The sequence below is a fragment of the Ixodes scapularis genome, unplaced genomic scaffold (genome assembly GCF_016920785.2).
Source record: "Ixodes scapularis isolate PalLabHiFi unplaced genomic scaffold, ASM1692078v2 PGA_scaffold3__209_contigs__length_174095766, whole genome shotgun sequence".
In the NCBI taxonomy this organism is placed as follows: Eukaryota; Metazoa; Arthropoda; class Arachnida; order Ixodida; family Ixodidae; genus Ixodes; species Ixodes scapularis.
This window is the reverse complement of record NW_024609868.1, coordinates 140466748-140481975: the sequence shown is the minus strand read 5'-3', so window position 1 is coordinate 140481975 and position 15228 is coordinate 140466748.

Sequence of the window (15228 nt, the reverse complement as noted above, 5' to 3'; positions counted from 1 at the left end):
CTCTGCTTTTTATGTGTATCATTGCGTCATATGTCTCACGAAATGCAATCTAGAGATGATGTGCTCCAAAGTGTGCTCAAATAAGATAATAATGCTTGAAACAACATATGATACTTTTTTCTTTTTTTTCGGAATGGCCCAGTTTTATGGTGTGCTACGCTAATCAGAAAGTTTTTTTTCGAGAATTAGTTATTGCTGCGCTCAGATATGAATGTTTGAAGCGACGTTTATGACACGTCTTTCGGAGTGGAACGCTAGAGATAATGATTTTTTTTTTCTTTTCGAGATTTAACTATTGTGCTCAAATAAGACAGGAATCCTCTCTTTTTTCTTTATTGAAACAGTCACTCTCTTCCGAAATCGTAGCAGGAGTGGTACATTGAAACACTTTCAAGCAGTGTGCACCTGATGCGACAACAAAAAACAAAAATCTGAATATGTGGTAGCATTTACAATGTTAGGTGGTAGGCTGTTTCAATCGATGATTGTACGAAGAAAGAAGGAGAACTTAAATGTATCATTTTTATATTTATATGGCTTTATTGTTTTGCTTTGTGTATATCTGGTGGACCTGGGGCAAAAAAAAAGGTATATATTTATCCTTTTCTATTCCAAGCTCGTCATTGGCGATAAGGTAAAAGAACTTTAAGGCGGTTTAATCTCCGTCTTTCCAGTAGGGTTTCCAGGCCTGTGTCATTACAGAGTTTGGTTGGAGATACATATGAGGAGTACCGTATTATACTCAAACGCACTGCTACCCTTTGAATTGGCTCAAGTTCTGAAATACAAAATAAGGCATGTGGATCTCAAATGACGCTTCCATATTCTAGCACTGGCCGAACAAGAGTTTCATACAGTAGTAGTTTGGTAGTCATGAGCAGTCATGGGTAAGTTACTCTTAAAAAGTAATTCCTTACAGTTACAGTTACTTTCAGAAAAAAGTAGCGAAGTTACCGTTACAGTTACCGCAACGAAAGAGTAACTCGTTACAGTTACAGTTACTTTCAAAAAGTAACGACGTTACTCTTGTTACTTTTCTAAACACAAAAATTAAGGAAAAACTAGTGTTTGAAAGAAAAAAATATAGTCACGGATCAGTCGGGCTTGCACCATAGCGGTATATTCAAACTTAATAATTTAGCGGGAAAATTAGTCAATAGGAAAAGAATAAAGACCAAAATTCAACTGGATGTGTTTTCTCAGATTTGAACACGAAGACTTGTTGTCGGAGTACTCCTTGTTGCAAAGTCTGCATACTGCGGTCAAATAGTTAGCAACTACCTCCACCACAGCAAAATACTCTCTGTACGCCGGCCATGGTAGTTCTTCTTTGTTCTTATCAACATTCATATTCTTGGTAGCACTAGCCCATTGCTGGCTCGTTGATGGTTGCGCTGGGTTCATGGGCTTGTTGGAACCAACATACTTTTTATGTACAATATTTACAAAAGAAATGAAACTGTCCTGGGCATCGCTCGATTTAGCCGCCGGGCCGCTCCGTCGCCGAATCTCCCAGCTCGTGGTGTCTCGTTCTCTGTGTTCGCGCCGAGATGCTTCTTTTTCATCGCCGCGGAAGCACCACTAGCTCGGCTGCTACAGATGCCCCCCCCCTGGACAAGTGGCCTGGGCCACTTGCGCACCAAGTGGGGAGTGCGTTGGAGCATTGTTCTGCAACACAGGGGTAGTAGTTGTGTCGAGGGCTGTGGTGAAAGCAGGTTTTAGTCGGTCCAGGGAAACTGTATCTCGACGTCCCTGTATAAGTACCGTATAAAACTTCGGTGTTCTGCCTACGACCTGGTATGGGCCATCGTATAGAGGTCTGAGAGGTTTCTTTACCGCATCCCGACGTATGAATACGTGTGATGATTGGGCGAGGGCAGGATGAACGAAGACTTGTCGTGCGCTAGGTTGCCGTGTCTGTACTGGGCGCAAAGAGTTCATGGCTTCCCGGAGTCGTTGTACGTAGGAGGTGGGGTCCATTATTCTTTGTGCCGTTGATGGCTCAACCATGTCAGCAGGGAGACGAAGGGGAGAACCGTACACGAGTTCTGCCACTGTACAACCCAAGTCGGGCTTCAAAGTTGATCGCATGCCTAGTAAAACCACTGGTAGGTTGTCAACCCATGCATCGGGAAAGGTTTGTGCTCTGAGCGCAGACTTCAGCTGACGGTGGAGTCGCTCGACGAGGCCATTCGCAGCAGGATGATATGCTGTCGTGCGCGTCCGTATTGAGCCCAGAAGAGATGTTAATTCTTTAAATATCGCGGACTCAAACTGGCGCCCGCGATCGGTGGTGATTGTGGCAGGCACACCGAAGCGGCTGATCCAGCTGGATATGAAAGCGCGCGTTACTGTTTCAGCGGTGATATTTTCTAGTGGTACCACCTCTGGCCAGCGAGAAAATCTGTCGACGCATGTCAATAGGTATGAAAAATTCCGTGAAGTTGGAAGTGGACCAACAATGTCTAGATGGACGTTCTCAAAACGTGTGGATGGAAGAGGAAACTTGCCAAGTGGTGTATGGGTGTGACGCTGCACCTTCGACCTCTGGCAGGCAAGACAAGAGCGTACGAATTCTCGTATGTCGGCGTTGATTTTGGGCCATACGAAACGGTTCGTTACCAGCTCTTGTGTTGCGCGTATGCCTGGGTGGCAGAGGGAGTGAAGTGACGAGCACACCGCATGACGCAGTTGGCGTGGCACATACGGGCGGGGTTTTCCTGTCGAAGTATCACATATCAAAGTGATACCATGATCAGGGAGGGTTACCTCTTCGAGGACGAGGGACGTGCCGGTCTTCATGATCGATCGAAGTTCTTCGTCCTGTGCTTGAGCCGCAGCTAGTTCAGAGTAGGTGAACTGATCTTTCTCTGCGTTGAGGGCATTCAGCTCCAGACGTGATAATGTGTCTGCGACGGTGTTTTCTTTTCCTTTCACGTGTCGGATATCGGAAGTGAATTCCGCGATGAAAGAAAGATGTCGCAGCTCTCGTGGTGAATGATTTTGGTTCGATGACCGAATGGCATAAACCAGCGGTTTGTGATCCGTGGCTATGAAGAAGGCACGCCCTTCCAGGAAGTGTCGGAAATGTTTGATGGCTAAGTAAGCCGCAAGTAACTCTCTTCCGAACGTACTATACTTCCTCTCTGCGTCTTGCAGTTTACGTGAAAAAAATGATATGGGGGACCATATATTTGCGATCTTCTGCTGCAACACACCTCCGACCGCGACGTCCGAGGCATCGACCATCAGGCACGTTGGTGCATCTGAAGACGGGTGTACGAGGAGTGTGGCATTGGCTAGTTCTTTCTTCACGCTCTCAAATGCTATCGACGCCTCCGGGGGCCATGGCAACGTTGATTTCTCGCCCTTGGAGGTGCAAAGCAGTGTCTCCAATGGCTGTAGAAGCTTGGCACAGTGGGGGAGAAAACGCCTGTAAAAGTTTACAAGCCCCAGAAATCGCCGGAGGGCACGTTTTGTTGTAGGTTGTGGACAATCGGTGACGACTTTGACCTTGTCTGGTAGTGGCCGGATACCTTGACAGTCAATGTGATGGCCAAGAAAGGTCAGCTCTGGTACACCAAACTGGCATTTGTCCACGTTTATTATAATGCCATACTCGTGTAGCCTGTCGAACAGTGTGGTGAGATGGCGCTTGTGTTCCTCAGGGGTTTTGCTCGCTACGAGGAGGTCGTCAAGGTAGGCAAAACAAAAAGGCAAACCGCGGATGACCTGGTCAATAAATCGCTGGAAGGTTTGGGCTGCGTTACGCAGCCCAAACGGCATTGTGACGAACTCAAAGAGGCCGAAAGGAGTTGTTATGGCCGTCTTGTGTATGTCAGCAGGTTCAACCGGAATTTGATGGTAAGCCTTTATGAGGTCTATCTTCGAGTAAATGGTGGTATCCTTCAAAAAGGCAGTGCAGTCTTGAACGTTTGGTATCGGGTACCGGTCAGGAATGGTAGCTGAGTTCAGAGCCCTATAATCCCCGCACGGTCGCCAATCGCCGCTCTTTTTGGGCACCATGTGCAGAGGGGACGACCAGGGACTAGAGGATGGGCGTACGACTCCGAGTTGGAGCATATGCTCAAATTCCTGCCGTGCGACCCGCAGCTTTTCAGGTCCGAGTCGACGTGGTCGGCAATGGACAGGCGGGCCCGTCGTCACGATATGATGAGTGACGTCATGTTTAGGTACCTCGCCGATGTTGTGCGGGTTGATGAGGTCTGGGTAGTTCTCGAGCAGCCTGGCAAATGAATTGGAAGGTGGCTTGCCGAAAGTGGGGCTAAGAGCTGGCGCTCGAGACGCAATACCAGAGACTTGTAGGTGAGTGGTCGCATCAATTAGCCTTCTTTGTGTCATGTCCACCCAGATGTTGAAGTTCCGAAGGAAATCTGCTCCAATTATTGCGTAGCTGACGTCTGCAACCCAGAACAACCACTGGAACCGTCGTCGGAGGCCAAGGTCCAACGTTAGTGATTTTTGTCCATACGTTTTGATGGGAGAAGCGTTGACAGCTTGCAATGATGTAGTTTGGACGCGATTCCGGCGATCAAAAAATGAGGCTGGAATGATGCTGACCTCAGCGCCTGTGTCCACTAAGAAACGGGTGCCGACGATCTTGTCGTGGATGTGGAAGAGGCGACTGGTGGGCCGATATGGGTCGCTCGCCGCCACTAGCGATCGGCCGTCCCGTTTTTCTGGTTCCAGGAACAGGGTGAACAACAGCGGCGGGCATTCGGTCCGAACTGTCGGTGGTACCGACATAGCGACTTGTCTGGAGGGCGAGGCGACGGCGATGGTCGACGGCGACTTTCGCGACCGGAGTGTTGCTGTGACGATTGAGCATGGTCACGGGATTCTCGCCGAAGCTCGGACACGATGGTCGTCAGGTTCTGCACTTCTTGACGGAGCTTAGCGATGTCCGAAGCAAGGTCTGGAGACTGTTGTGTTGCTCCGACGGTGGGACCGGAAACCTCCATAATTCGATCCGCCAGCTCGGCCAGTTCTACAAGCGGAAGCCTGTGGGCTACCACTAGGCCGACACGAACTGAAGCCGGCAGCCGTTGTAGAAATAGCTCACGGAGGATGGCGGTGTCGATGGAGGCTGCCTTGTCGCCCAGAAGATGTTGCAGGTGTCGCAAGAACTGGGTCGGTCGACGGTCGCCTAGCTCTTCTGCGCTGAGGAGCTGCTGAAGGCGTCGTTGTTCAGAGGCGACGAGGCGAGTGACCAAGGCTTCTTTGAGAACTTCGTAAGGAGTGTCACCGCTTGGGGAAAGTAAAACGTCCCGCACCTCGGTAGCGGCTTGCGGCGGGAGGGCGTCAACGAGGAGCTCGTATTGCCGGGTCTGGGAGGTTATGCGATGCAAGCGGAATTTGTTTTCCACTTGGACGAACCAGAGCGCTGGATCCTCAGCCCAAAACTTCGGTAAAGTGAGGACCGAGGTAGCGGCGATTCCCAAGGCGGCGCTTGCTTGGGAGGCACTTGCCGGGTGTGCAGGCTCACCAGACTCCGTAGACATGGCAGGATCACGTCCGGGTCACCAATTATGTTGGAACCAGGAATATACCTCCCAACATACTTTTTATGTACAATATTTACAAAAGAAATGAAACTGTCCTGGGCATCGCTCGATGTAGCCGCCGGGCCGCTCCGTCGCCGAATCTCCCAGCTCGTGGTGTCTCGTTCTCTGTGTTCGCGCCGAGATGCTTCTTTTTCATCGCCGCGGAAGCACCACTAGCTCGGCTGCTACAGGCTCCTTTGATATATTTCAGTTCGTACCCGGCAAACCAGAAACAAGCCCTGCCCAAACTGCAGTAAAGTTTGCCTCCACCGTTGAAACCACGCCGGAGTAGTGGCGCAAGTCAGAATACGAAACATGCGCAGTGCGGAGTAGTGGCGCTAATCAAAATACGAAATATACGAAGTTCCCTCCGCGTGTATTGTTGTTTCACGGTTGATTCGCTCGATTAATTGCGTGCGCAGAAAAAAAGCAAAGCCGCAATAGACATAGTGCTTCAATATACTAAAATGTAAGTGCTCAGTCACAAAGTACAAGCAAATGCGTAAAGATAACCACATTCTCCTTTTTGTTTCATCAAATCTACACGTGGCTATATTCGGATAGTGACTCGTGAGAAAGAAGGAATTCTCAAGTTTGTGCAAGGCCAACTGACACTAAAAATGTCGGAACAGACAATTTGGAAAGTGCAAGGAATAGCTAGATGATACTCGTTCAATTATATATTATTCACAAAGAACTGAAAAGTAAAGACAAAAGTAACGACGTTACTTTCATCGTTACCTCAGAAGAAGTAATAAACATTCTTAAAAAAGTAACTTGTTACAGTTCAAAGTTACCGAAAAAGTAACGAAGTTACAGTAACGCGTTACTAGTAACGCGTTACTACCCAAGACTGGTCATGAGGCCTGCCGCATATACCTACTCAAGGAACCCAGCTTACGCACTGCTTTACTAGCGGTTTGATTGATGCGTACATTCCACTTAAGATCAGACGTTATTGTCAACCTCAGATATTATATGAGCTTACTTTCTGAAGACTACGGTTCTCAATTGAATAATGAAAAGTAATAGGCTCGTTTTTCCGAGTAATTAACATACATGCAGTCTTTGATAAATTTAGTGGCATTCGCCAGTCATCACACTTTCTAGACATTTTTCGTAATGAGGGATTTCGTACTTCACAGTCAGCAGAACTTTTGATTTCTCTAAGGATAACACAATCATCCGCACACAGTCGGTTCTTTACTGGAATTACACAAACAATATCATTCACGAATATTAAAAACAACAAAGGCCCAAGGACAAATCCCTGTGGGACTGCAGATGTTACATGTGTGGTACCGGAGCATGCGGTGTCAACTTGAACAAATTGCTGTCTCAGAGATAAGTAACTTTTGAGCCACTTCACGATAGCAGGATTAGCGAAAACTGGTGGCAGCTTTATCAATAACTTTTCGTGCGATACGCGATCGAACGCGTTCGAAAAATCTAAGTAAATCACATCAGTTTGCCCTCTTACATTAATCACAGATGTACAGTAAATTCATGCACAGTTTCTGTCAGTTGGGTAATGGTAGCTACTTTTTGGCGGAAACCATGTTGAAAATTAGTCAAAAAATTACTTTGTTCAAGATATGTCGATATCTGTTTAAACACCACATTGCCCGAATGTTTAGTCGATGCTCGGCTTTCGTTTGGAGTATGAAATATTACATTCCATGTTATCACATAATTTTAGACATAAAGTAATGGGTTTTCATTAAAAATATAAAGCAATATTTAATACTAACTAGCTGTGCATAGTCTCGAGAAAACACAAATCACAATATCAAGGAACACACCTATCTTTCATGTCGTGTCATAAACGAAATGATAAAATGGAGTACAAGGCAGGATACTTTAAACCAATAGTTAAATAAAACAATACAAAAAAAAAAACAGAAATATCTCTGGTTCACTCTACAACAAAAAAAATCAATCTCTGTAATAGACAACATTTCCCTCAAGAGGTGGTCAAAATTAATTCCCGGTTCTTTTCAGGGGCAAGCCAGATGACGTTGTTTTGGCAGCCAAAAATCCAATCCTTTTTGGTCATTGTTCAACGCGTTTCATGCCTTCTGCTCATAAAATTAAAATGCTGTATCGATAACAGCGCGATGCACTCGACACGTATCCGGAGGCACTACCACCCGTCTCTAAATGAAGCACGGTCTGTGCGACGAACTTTACAAGCTAAAGGAGCTGAAGAGAGTGCGTAGCTTATGGACAGCCATAACTGCGGAGCAGGAAGAGAAGTGTTCCCTTGAAGGCTTCCACGGGGAGGGCTTCACTGGGGACAAGGGTGCTGACGGGCTTCTTGGTGGTTAGGACCTCAGTCGTGGTACGTCGTCGGCGACGTCGGGGAACCTGTTGCCACGGTGCTACTAGGCATTACTGTGGCGACGGCTGTGAGGGGCTTCTCGACAGTGTCCCTGGTGGTCGGAACCACCCTCGTGGTGGCAGACTCCTTGATGCCGGCATTCGCCGCCACGACGGCGCCAGAAGTGTCGCTCCTGAAGTGTCAGAAGCGACATAGTGACATTTATTTTGGACCTGGAGGTTGCCATGGTAACTGAGCTGCTAGCGGCGCCTAACGGCTTTTTTGTTAGTATGGGTCCTTTTGTCTCCGTCCGTTCATTGAAACGCAATAACCGTCTGTAGAGTGAGTAGGACCCACATAAAAGTGTGGTTGGCACACCTTCACGAGCATATCTCAAGTTCAGAGCGCCTCACTGACCGTATACGTTCAACACACGTAAAACAAATGTGCCGTTAGTGCTTTAAACAGCAATAGTTTAGTTCCCAAGAACTTCGCCCCATTGTTTCCCACAGTATATGAGCAATCTAGCCAGAGCAGTACGAGTGGTAGCCTGGGGTCTTTCACGAGCTTTCAGTAGTGAAACACGACAGCACACCGGTACGATGCTCATCCAGCTCGGAACGGGCAGGGGTGAGGATTGAACGCAGGAAGTGCACGCAGAGACGCGCACTGACAATTTGAACTTCGCGCTTCTCGGGAAGCGAAAGAAGCAGACGATAGAACGCGTACACTCTAAGAAAAAAGGGAGGAGAAAGGTAGCAAAAGCGACTGTTCCTCCTTGTTGCGGACAAGTTGCCCAGAGAAGGGAGGAACGGAAGTTCAGATGAAAGGAGGAGGGCGAGTTCCTCCTTGTTCAGTTGGCGCAGGGGTAGAACATCGCGCTACTGACCAAGTGGTCAACGGTTCGATCCCCAGGAAAGTTTTTTTTGTTTTGTTATGTTTTTTGTTTTTTTTGTAAAGTTTTTTTTTTATTTTTCTTTACCAAAACACACATAAACAAACCCAGACCGATGAAAGGAAAATTAAAGTCCTTATTATTCTCCGAGACGTTTTCCTCCTCCAGGCAGACCGGAGAAAGCTTTCGCCCTCCCGACCCATCTTCTTTCGGTTTCGTTTTTCGAGCACATCGCGCACGTTGTTTAATAAATTAATGTTGAGTTGATTGAGCTTCAGCGGCAGCGAAGGCCGCCTGTAATTCCGTCTTCTAGTCCAAACGTGCAGAACATTTCGGTTGCATTGACGTTTTTACCACCAATTTTATCAAATGAGCTAACGAAGCCGCTAGAAACAGCGAAGTTCCGGAGCAGTGCCAGCAGTGCTACATACACTGGGTAAGACGGCCGTCTCCAATTTGCGGGACACACGCGGAACTACAGCTACAGCAGCGAAACCACGAGGAACTGTGTCGACGTTTTCGACGTTATGGAAATCGCGGGAACTGCGTCCAAGGAAGGCAGGTTTTCCTGCCGGCTGCCTGGGTGCCTTCCGTGCCGAGTGCCAACCGGCGTTCAACGTGATTCTTCTGCGTGTCAGCAACATCGTCAACGTGGTTCTGTATTTCTTCGTGTCAGCGACATCGTGATGGCAGTGTTGTGGGTTGTGAACAGAAGACTGGAATTATCGCCGATGTGACCGTGTGTTCGCGTATCAGTGGTGTAACAACAAGATGAGATGACGTAAACTGTCGGGCATTGATGCCGCTGGTCGGGCCGTTATCGGAGGGGCCGGGGTGTCGCAGGATGACATTCCGCTTTACATTAAAGAGTTTAAAACCACTTGAGGGATTAGGTGCAGTCGATCGACGTGTGGATAGTCATGTTGGAACGCTGGTTTTGAACGGTAAGCTCCTATCGTACAGTGGCCAATGTGACTGTCGGTCCCCGAGAGCGATTGCGCTCTGGGGAAAAGACAACACTACGAAAGTATGACGGAAAGTACGTATATTTATAATGGAAGTTTAGCATAAAAAAAAAAAAGACAGGCAAAATCGAAAAAAAAACGCTATCCTTTATTTTACTGTTTAAATATATTACGGTTCCTGTAGAAACTGCCCTCTAAGTGGCGCGCTGGGATGAGCGATAGAAGTTTTCGAGCTCGCAACGGCGCAGCTCCGTACAATTAACAGTTGTCGGAAGTCGCGGCTTTGACTGCATTCAAGTTGATCGAAAAGCGATTTCTGTGCCCGTGAAGCATCACTTCCAGCTGAGTGGATATCCGCTCTACAGAGATTAATTCAAGACGGCAATTGCAGCTTTGCGCGAACAGCACAAATAGAAAAACGAACACTACAATATAAATACTGGCTACGAAGGGCCATGCGGGAAAACAAACTCATGGCTTGGAACCACATTGGAGCGGCCCGATTTATTGGCTTTCAAATAATTATGGCATGATTGAGCGTCTTCTTTTTAATAAGAGATTCATCCCCTGAGCCATTAAGAATAGCCTCAGATGTATGACATTGCTGGAAAAAAATGAACATGTTCGGAATATGTTTTTTTGCTTAGGGAGTCACCGAAAAATTCCGCACGTTCAAAACGACCACTATAAAAGACGGAAACGCAGGGCTCGCTAGTAGTGATCGGGGTAGTGTGCTGTTGTATTGATGTTTGTATGTGCGATGCCTGTGTATGCGTTCATATATGTTGACCTGATGTTTGTAGTGTGCGCAACGTGTCTACATGTGTTAGAGATTCCGAAGAAAAGGAAACGCAATTGTGTCGTAAGAAAATAAAAATATTTTTTTGTAAAACATGAATTGGGCGGTACCTAGCGCCACCTAGCCTAGCTACGTCCGATTACTCTGCTTGACCCTGCCATCTGGTGGCAAGCGATTTAACATCCTTTTACGCTACGCGGCTACGCCATAATTTCGTGTTACCGTGCTGAGATAAGCCAAGAGGTTGCTTCGGATTTGCTTTTTTTTGAGAGCGGCCTTTGGTTTTGCGGGCGAATGATTTTCACTCCTCCGTGATGTGCGGTTGACGCAACGGTTGACGAAGGAATTGTGGCTCGAGGAATTGCAAAGGTAGGACATAAAGTGCGCGAACTGAGTGCCGGTTGTCTCCGTTGAACATCGCAGTGCTGACGATGAGAAGACTGAGTGACTGCATGCTTTCGAAACGTAAGTTTCTTTACCTTTACGTAAAGAAACTTCGGAAATAAATACAGTTCGCGGAAACTCGTGTTACGTTTTTATTTCCTGCTCCTCTCGCTTCGTGCAATAGACTTAGTGTTCTCGTTAAGCCTTACCGAGCTCGATTTGCTCGATTCGTGGCCGCCATAATGAGATGCAGTCGACGGAGGAACTTTTCCTCCCCTGCTTAAGGGACGAAAGTTTCTCCCTTTCTGAAGGAACATATGTGTCAAGAGCGTTCCTCCCTTTAGGGAGGACTATACTGACCCTTTTTTCTAAGAGTGTACATGTATACACTTTTGAAAATTTTATCAAGCAACATTTTTTTGTAGCCATTGTTTTGACCCGAAGCGCGTGATTGGATCCGAGTCGTCATCAAACGCTGATGCATCACTCGTGTCCAATATATGCTCGGAGTATATGATCTAGCAATAGCGCACAGGCGTTCGCACGTACCTTTCAAAAGGGTCTAATAAACACTTTTCAAAAGTCTTGGCTTTGTTCGGTTTTATAATCTAACGTGTGTTTCGTGGGTTATGAATGTCAAGGAATAAATCAAAGCGTCATTTACTGTAAGCATAAACATTGCTGCATTGCCAATTTAAATTGGCGTTTGAAACCCAAAATGCGATTTATTATAACGAACGACTCATCAAAAGCGAAATACTAGAAACTGCGTAAATGCGACAAAAAAGACTCTTTCGCAAACCTAAATTTCAAGTTGCCACGCCATTCGTTGCCACTGCTCCTGCTGACTCAAAACAGAAATACCGGAACTCGATTCCGAGCGCCGCTACCTTGTTTATGTATGGAAATTTGAACGTATACTGTATCGTTCTGTTAAGAACGACAAATAAAGCAGTCCGTACACTTGGATGGGATTAGATCACCTGCCGTCGTCGTCGTCTTTATTGCTGTTGCTCGTGCACCGTTCATACCGATACATCCTCTTTTCTCCAGCTTTTTTTTTTTTTAATGAGGATACAAAGAAACAAACAAAAACATTAGAGAAGGAAGAACGGAAGGAAACAAAAAACAAAAGAAAAGTGAAAAAAAAACAAAAAAAAACTACGCAATCTGCTGAAATGTTTCATCATAGCTTAGTCTACGTGGAGGTCGTCTTGTTCTGCGTGACGTGCCTGAGGTGCGCCCATTGAGCCTCTGAGTTTGCTGGACGTACTCATGCTGCGTCCGAGCTTCGTGCTCATCTGTATTGTCTGGTCGAGGTGATTCCGATAGTCCCTCATCTTCCACTTCTGAGTCGTCGTCATGGTCATCGTCATTTGTTCCTTGAACGTATTTTTCACATGTTTTCAAGAGATGTAGCCTGTTGCGGCGGAACGTCCTGCCATCTTCTGTGATGACGCTGTATGATCTTGGGGCTACGTATGATTGCACCCTGGCTTTTGTGACCCATTTTCCGTTATTTAGAATCCGCACAGTGTCTCCTGGCTGCAACCGTCCTAGATGTCGTCCTTTTTGAAGGTTCTGTGCATGTTTTTGTACAGGCGGTGCTGGTTCACTGGAGAAGTCTGGCACAAGTGTTCGAATTCCGCGACCCATAAGAAGCTCTGATGGTGAGCGACCGCCCTCCAGCGGAGCCGTGCGGTAGCTGAGAAGACCCAGCCAGAAATCCTCCCTGGTAGCCTGCGCCTTTTGGAGCAGCCGCTTGACCACCTGGACGCCCTTCTCCGCTAGGCCGTTGGAATGGGGATACCGAGGGCTTGACACTGTTTGGATAAAGTCATACCGCACAGCAAAGTCTTTAAATTCTTTCGCAGAAAACTGTGGGCCTCCGTCAGTGCAGACCTCTAACGGTATTCCATGACGCGAAAAAATCGCAGAAAGTTTGGCTATCACGCCATGAGCAGTTACGTCCTGTAGCTCCTCCACTTCCGGAAAATTGGAGTACGCATCATAAACAACTAGGTAATGTCTTCGAGCCAGTTCGAACAAATCTGCCCCAACTCGGCCCCAAGGATTTTCCGGTACCTCACGTGTATGCAAAGGTTCATTTTGCTGTCTGTATGCGAAGACTTGGCAAGTCTCACATTGCCTGATTAATTCAGTGATGTCCGCATTCATTCCTGGCCAATAAACAAGGCTTCTTGCCCTTGCTCTGCACTTGTTGAGACCTAGGTGACCGTGATGTATTCGTTTAAGTATTTCTTTGCGCATTGCCGTAGGAATTACTACTTTGCTTCCTTTCAACAAGACTCCGTTGACTACGGAAAGCTCTGTCATGACGGCCTTCAACTCACCTAGGATTGGTTTTCCCGCTTCCAAACAGTTGATCGCTTCTTGCAGGACCGGATCATTCGATGTGGCGGTCTTTAGGCTGCCCAAAGTCCGGCTGCCTACCAGTGTTGAAAGCACCGCATTTGCGTGTATCTCAACGTCGGTGGAGCTTTCTTCGAGTTCTCGCAAGAGATGCGAGAAAGTGTGTCCGCGATCACCAGCTTTTTTCCCGGGACAAACTGCAAATCAAATTCAAACTTCAGCAAACGAAGAAATAGTCTTTGCAACCTTGGTGGCAATTCACCCAAGTTTTTCTTTGCAAGAGCGATTAAAGGTTGATGGTCGGTTTCAACTAATATTTTCCTTCCTAGCACAAACTCGTTAAATTTCTCGCACCCAAATACAATTCCTAATGCCTCCTTCTCAATCTGGGCATATCTACGCTCTGTGTCTGTAAGCACTCTTGAAGAATATTCCACCACTTTTCAATCTTGTCCATCATGCTGGAACAATGCAGCACCCAGAGCAAAGGCAGAAGCGTCTGTTGAAACCTTGGTAGGCCTAGCGGGATCCAAAATTGTCAACACCGGCGCTTCAGTCAGCATTTTTCGTAACTGCCGCCACTCACTTTCGTGCACCCCCAACCGTTCAAAAACAGTGTCCTGCCTAATGAGTTTACGCAGGGACTCGGTCTGCGTTGACAGATGAGGCAAGTGTTTGCCAAAGTAGTTGACAGCCCCTAGCAACTTCTGAACTTCTTTTTTACTTGACAGAGTAGGGAGCGCTGCCACACACTTTACAAGGTCTGGATTTGGCTCAATGCCAGCAGCACTAATCTTATCCCCTAGATAGGTGATTTATTTTACCCCAAAGACACACTTTTCGAAGTTTAGGGTTAGTCCTTCAGCTTGTATGGCGGTGAGCACCCCCTGCAAGCGTTGGTCATGTTCTGCTCGTGTTGCACCCCAAATCAAGACATCGTCAATATACACCCGGACGCCTGGAAGGCCATCCAGAAGGTAGCTCATGGTACTCTGAAACACTTCTGGAGGTGAAGCCAGTCCAAAAGGTAGTCGTAAAAATCGGTATCGCCCAAAAGGCGTACTGAAGGTGCATATTCGAGAAGTGCCGTCATCTAGCGGTATTTGATGAAAACCGCTGTTGGCGTCAAGCCTGCTGAAATACGCGGCGTGCGCCAAGTCCGCTTCAATTTCCTCTCTTCGCGGAAATTGAAAATGCTCTCTCTTGAGTGCTTCATTTATATGACGGGGATCCATGCATATCCTCAACTTATTGTTCTTTTTGCGTACTATCACTAAAGGACTCACCCAGTCTGAAGGTTCTTGCGCTTTCACGATGACACCGGCTTCCTCCATTCGATCCAGCTCTGCCTTGAGAGGCGCTCTGAGTGCGTGCGGTACCCTACGAGCTGGTTGCACCACCGGGGTAGAGTTTTCACGGAGAACCATTTTGTATGGTCTCTTTGCGCATCCTAGACCACGAAAGAGAGATGGAAACTCGCTTTCTACTTTCCGACGCAGTTGGTCTTCGTGCCCTACAGTGTCGACCCTGTTGATGAGGTCAAAGTACTCGCACGCCTTCAGGCCCATAATGGCCTGCCGTCCTTTCTTGACAACGAAGAAATCCATAAGTCCTTGCTTGTTTCCGATGGACACGGACAACCGGACCTTTCCCAGATGTTGGATGAGTCCACCGCCATAGCTTCGTAGAATTGCAGCCTTTGGTTTAGGCTGTTGTTTGGCTCTAATCTTCAGAAACAATGTGCGCGGAAGTAGGTTAGTCTGAGCACCGGTGTCTGCCTTGAGCTCCACTTTTTTTCCTTCTATCAACGTGGTAATTGTCCAGTCACGGCTGCCCTCGGGCCGCGAGCTGCTGGCTGTTAGAATTTCGAGGGCATCAAATTCGCTGTCTCCCTCACTGGCTTCTTCGACCTCGTGGATACCAGTCGG